This window comes from Marmota marmota, unplaced genomic scaffold (assembly GCF_001458135.2).
Source record: "Marmota marmota marmota unplaced genomic scaffold, marMar, whole genome shotgun sequence".
Lineage (NCBI taxonomy): Eukaryota > Metazoa > Chordata > Mammalia > Rodentia > Sciuridae > Marmota > Marmota marmota.
Window position 1 is genome coordinate 21,577,122 of NW_026000196.1, and position 5,766 is coordinate 21,582,887.

Sequence of the window (5,766 nt, forward strand, 5' to 3'; positions counted from 1 at the left end):
TCCAAGAAGCAGTCCCCGCGGGCTCAGTTCCGGGAGCCGGAATTCGGCCACTTAGTGCTTGGTGTATGCTCTGATAGGAGCAGGGTCCAAGAAGCAGCCTCCGCAGGCTCCGCGGGACGGTTCCGGGAGACGGAACTCGGCCGCCCCGCGCTCCGTGTTCGCTCCGATAAGATCAGGTTCTAAGAAGCACCCAGGCACTGAACCCTAGCAATCTGTCTGCAAGCCGCAGGCGAATTGCAGCCTGAAATTACCTGTTCTATGGCTGAATGCGCTGCGGTCAGTCGAAAACAGGGATGGTGACCTCAGCTTTCCAACGTGGTCGCTGCTGGCCTCCTCTGTGGTCTGACCGGTGTGGAGAACCGAGATGGACCGCTTCCTTCCCCCGTCTCGAACCCAGAATTCAGCCCTGAGTACGGTGCTTGCACGGCTGGCAGAAACTGCAGCGCTGTATCCCTGCGTCGCTATCTCCTCGTTTCCCAGCGTGCGCTGCAGACTCTAGCCGCGGGGCGGTTAGCTGAATAAGCAGTGTTACCCTCCGTGCGACAAACCTCTCGCGTTTGAGTCCCCGTAGCCGATCCTCGTGCGATGGAAATCCTTCCTCCAGGTTCTGGAGCACCCCACTATTGCTGGAAATTCCTAACAAGATATCCTTTAGCCGTCCTGACTTGTCATATTCCCACACAGTGAAGCAGCACACTGGGGCAATGCACTCCCCTCGCCGCCATCTTCCTTCTCGAGTCCCTCTATAGATTTTAAATATATTTATGTCAAAATAATTATGCCAAATATAATTTTAAAATAGCCAAGAGAGACAAGATTTTAAGAAAATAAATACAAATTTCTTTTTAAAAAAAATTTTTTTAGTTGTAGATTGACAGAACATCTTTATTTTATTTATTAATTTTTATTTGGTGCTGAGGATTGAACCCAGTATCTCACATTGTGCGAGGCAAGTGCTCTACTACTGAGCCACAACTCTAGCCCCAAACTTCTTTTTTTTTTAAATGAGTTATTAAGGTTTTCAAAGGGCAGTGAAGCAAAATGTCCACAAATGAGTATATTTTCAAAATGTTCTGAGGTACATACTTAGCAATGACTCCTAAGGAATGTTCTAAGAACCTGAACATGGCAAATCTTTCCTTTAAATAATAAAACCATATGCTAACTCATTTGATTTATTTTAATTGAACTATGGAAGATGAGTGTGGACTAATGGATGCTGTAATGTAAATGCAGTATCCTATGGCCATTCATCAAAGTACGACCATTTGAGGGTTGCTAGAATGTCTTAATGTCCCTACATCACATTGGAATTCACGGATGGCAATTTCATGATGGATTGCTCAAGAAACATTAGGATACCTGTTTTATAAATTATGCTTCCCATATTAATTGAAACCATTTCTAGAAACAAAATCAGCAACAGAATTCAATAAAATAATAAAACTTACTGTTTACTAGTTTTTCTCCTAGGTGTTTTGGGAGATGTAAAAGCACAAAAATTATCACCCCTAATTTGCAGAGTTTTCAATTTAGTTGGGAAACAAACAAGTAGGACTTACCAGTGGAAATTTAGATAGTGACTCAGGACTCAAGAGCTCAGATATCAGAATGAATGGTACAAAGCTGTGTTAATTAGGTTTGTGTCACTAACCAAAATACCCGACAAGAACAACTTAGAGGGGGGAAAGTGTATTCTGGCTTATGGTTTCATAGATTTAGTCCATGGTGGGCCAAGTCCTTTGCTCTGGGCTCAAGATAAGACAGAACATATGGCAGAAGGGCATGGTAAAATACCAACGCTCTGTTCTTTTCTGGCCAGGAAGGAGAGAGAGAGAGAGAGAGAGAGAGAGAGAAGGGAATGGAAAAGATGAGCCTTCCCAGGTTTCTTGCCCTGTTACCAACCTCCTCCAGCCACACCCCACCTGCCTACAATTACCACCCACTTTATCCATTCAGATCAGGATGGTCTGATTAGGCTACATCTCGTAATTCAATCATTTCAGCTCTGAATATTCCTATATTAACACAGGAGCTTTGGGGGAATCCTTCCCTTTAAACCATATCAAAAGCATACTAGGATCGCTTGCTCAATGGTTAGGATAATGCGGGTGCAATGGGTGTCTTCTCAGAAGGGTACAGATTTGAACACAACCTTGATGGATAGACAGACTCATGTTGACAGGAAAGTAGGACGGTGTGTTAAAAACATGAAGGCAGGAATGGTAAAGGCACTCTCAAGAATCTCAAGAATCAACAAGCATATAGTTTTGCTAGAGCAGGGGATCCATGGGGCAAATGATAGAAAAATTTACACAGGTGGACTGAGATGTGCATGAAGGATGCTGGTAAGGGTTAGTGAATCTGGCTTCCAATGTCCAGGAAACATGGACACATCAAAGGTCTTGGGGAAAGAAGTATTGCCAGTTTCTAGAAAAATTAAGCTCATTTTGTCACAAGCAGACTGAGATATGAGAGGAGAAACATTTAGGAGGAAGGGACTGTGGTTTCACCTGGTCAGGCTTGTCTTCATTGAGAGCGGTCTTTAGCACTCTGGACCCCGGATTTCTCCTCTTCTTTCCTCCCCTTCCCTCCTCATCTCTTTCTCTCCCTCCCCCCATCTCTCTCTCTCTCTCTCTCTCTCTCTCTCACACACACACACACACACACACACACACACACACACACACACAAACACATGCACACACTCCTCAAGGATCCACCAACTCCCAGTGTCCTGAGTACATAATATTTCTTTCTCCTTTATCATATATCCGTAGTCTCTCCCTGACATCCAATGTGCTCTAGAGACACAGTGATCAGGTGGGAACCAGAGACTAACGAGTATTTCCCAGAAGATAAGACTTACAATCTACTCATAGGATTTTCCCAGCTTCGGTTAATGATCTACTGCTGTCAGGTTTCCCCCTAGCTCCAGGTGGGCAAGATGATACGCTTCTAAATGAGGGCAATGAAGTCTACCTGTTGAGCCTCATCCCTGGTTAATTGGGTACAATACTCAGTTTCTAAGACAGTTATATGTTGAAGTGCCATTAATAATTTGTGATGAGAACAGAATGTTTAACTTTTCTCTGAGACACTGGGCAACCCTGCAACTTCACCTTCTACCTAAGCAACTACCTGAAAGGTAATTCTGATTTTCATTTCTCTTTGCCTCTCAATCTGACAGTTGGTTTATAACTAAATCCTACTATTTCCCTTTATATATCAGCTCTGTCTCTTTGGCTAGTTTCCCAGCTAAAATATCAGATCTGGAAACTTCCTGACCCTTTTTCTAGCTGGGTTTTCCACTGGCATCATGAATCTACCCTTCCATTCTGTCTTCATGGTTTGGCTCATGTGACCCTAGTCACCCAGAGTCAGGCCTTCCCCCATCTCCCTGGCTTCTAAGACCATCAGAAATTTTCAGAACAATTCTCATGTCTAGAGAGTGAGCAGTGACCATTTTCATTTTCAGGCAGGAGGTTCAACTCTTTAGGCAGTTAGAAATGTGCAGTTAGCTCAGGATAGTAGCAGCAGGAGAGGGAGAGAGGACCCCTGAGCAGCTGGATCTAGCAAATTAAGGAAAATGCATTTTGTAATTGCAAGGCTTACCATTATGATTTTTCCTACTGTGGTCTCATGAAGGATCTGGAGTGCCTGACACAAAGAGTGAGTAGTGTGGCTAGAATTTGAGAGAGGTGAAGGGAAGAGAGGGCACATGCATAGAATCAGTATAACTTGGCAACAGACTGGATATGAGGAGAGGGTTGGGGGTGACCATTACCAAGATGGTCATTCCACATGGAGAAGCACCATATTTTATAGGAAAGGCAGTTGCTTCAGTTTGAGACCTGTTGACCAGATGTGTTTGGAAAACAGTTGTGGACTGTCCAGTGGGTAATGGGATATTTGGGGCATTAGGGGGTTGAGAAAGGGGGACAGGAAGACCAAAACACCAAAGAGAGTGGAGAGTCAAGCCAAGAACTCTGTGAACAAAAATATTTAAGGAAGGGAAAAAGAATCCCTCAAGGGATCATTGGGAAGAAAGAGAGAATGAAGAGGACATTAGGAACACTGAGGCAGGAGAGACAGGGTACAGTGGGATCAAGCCTGCAAGCCAAGAAGATAAGGAGTGAAGAAGGTGAGGAATGAAGATATAACCACTTAATTTGGTCACTGGGTGGCCAATCATATCAGTGGCTCATTGTAAAGAGTATTTGGTTACAGCATGGAGAGGTGAAGAAAGAAGCCTGCTCAGGTAAAGATTGTGGACATGGCAGCTTAGACAGTAAGGAGCAGTCTGTGAGAACTGGAGTGGCCAGCAATATAGGAATGTGGCATCATGGTGATGGGCTGGCAGTGTTCTCAGAGAGAAGATGATGACTCTGAAAGCCTTGGTGGCACTGAGTGTGAAAGTGGGGAGCAGATGATATTCCAGATCTTGATGGAACTGGTGCCAACCAGCACAAGTACAGGTTTTGGGGCCAGACCTTGTTACTTGGTGGCTGTACAGAGCCAGCAAGTTATTTAACCTTTGATGCCTCATTTTTCCTCCTTTGCAAAATGACACTGGTACCAATTATGACCTGGAATTATCATGAGGATTAAAATGAGGTTAGAGAAAGAACCCAACATAAATTAGTAATTGTGGTAATGCAGGCCAAACTCTTAAGAGTCACCTTTGACTTCTTCCTTTCTCTTTCTTTATCTCACCCCTGCCCCTTACAATCCACCTCCAATTTGGAGGGACATTCTGTTGGCTAGTCCACTCAAATGCCACCCATCCAAAATCTGACCACTTATCCCTACCTCCACTCTGGTCCAAGACACCTTGCTTCCCAGCCTGGTGATACCTGTGGCTTCCTAGTGGTTTCCTTACTTTGACATGGGCACTTCCCCCCCTCCACCTACCCTTATGCACTGGCCAAAGTGGTTTTGATAAAACTTAAGTACACAGCAACCTATTATATATTCTATGAAGAACTAGGAGAGAGGAACTCAAAGGTTCAAATAAATAGATGATAAGGGGATGGAAACAGTAATTACCCTGATTTAATCAGTTCAGGCTGTATGTACATGTTTAAACATCTTAGAGAAGAAGCCAAGTCCTCATTAGGGCAGAAGGCCCTGTCAACCTCTCTGAGAGCTCACAAAGGGCACTCCTCTGGTGATCCTCCCCATGCCTACCACTCTTGGGATTCACAAGCAACTTCCACCCTCAGGCCTACCCCAGTTTCCCAGGTCACCTATTTCTCTCTGACCTATACTGGCCCACCTTCTGCACTCCTTAACCCTTGCTCCTGCTTTGCTTCTCGGTAATATTTATAACTATCTGATATTTTTTTCTACTTTTTATTTAGAGACAGACATTTTTCTTGTTTTTTTTTTACCACCCCCGCATTGTTATTGCTGTGTTCTCAGACCTTAGGACAATGATTAAATATGTATTGATTGAATATATGATGGGAAAGCTAGTAGCTAAGTTTTGTCTATCTGTTTTTCTCAATTGTGGGTCTGGGGTTCATCCCTGGCTGGTCTGCCTCCTGCCCTATTTCCAAGACTTGTGAGTAGCCCAACCCCACAGAACACATCTGCGAGACCAGATGGGGTCCCACTTCTAGAGGCTTTAAACTTTGAGGGAATGTTGCCAGCGCTGTAGGGGCTGCTTCACTACTCTCAGCGCTCTCTCTTCAGGCCTCCTCGTGCCCCTCCTCCTCCTCCTCCTCCCCTCCTCTCCACCCCTCTCCTCCTCTCTCGACGTCC